Below are 283 nucleotides of genomic sequence, written 5' to 3' on the forward strand. Positions count from 1 at the left end.
TTGCCAGCGCAGCTTCTATCGCTTCGCGGATCGTCTCATCGTTTCTCTTTCCCCGGAGCCTGTCTGCGTCTCTGTCTTCGGGTGTCGAGCTCTGCCCTGCGTCTCTCTCTGTTTAGGCTCCGCTCCGGAGCGCCCTACGCCCCGCCCCCTGCCCGAGCCCCTCCAATCCCGGCAGCGCGGGCCTGGCGCTCCACGCTCCCATTGGCCGGTCCGGAGAGCGCCCCCCCGCCCCGCCCGCTTGGCTCCCTCCTCCAGGCCCTCCATTCACACAAAGTTTGGCTCC

The sequence above is a fragment of the Pteropus vampyrus genome, unplaced genomic scaffold, assembly GCF_000151845.1.
Source record: "Pteropus vampyrus isolate Shadow unplaced genomic scaffold, Pvam_2.0 Scaffold217, whole genome shotgun sequence".
NCBI lineage: Eukaryota > Metazoa > Chordata > Mammalia > Chiroptera > Pteropodidae > Pteropus > Pteropus vampyrus.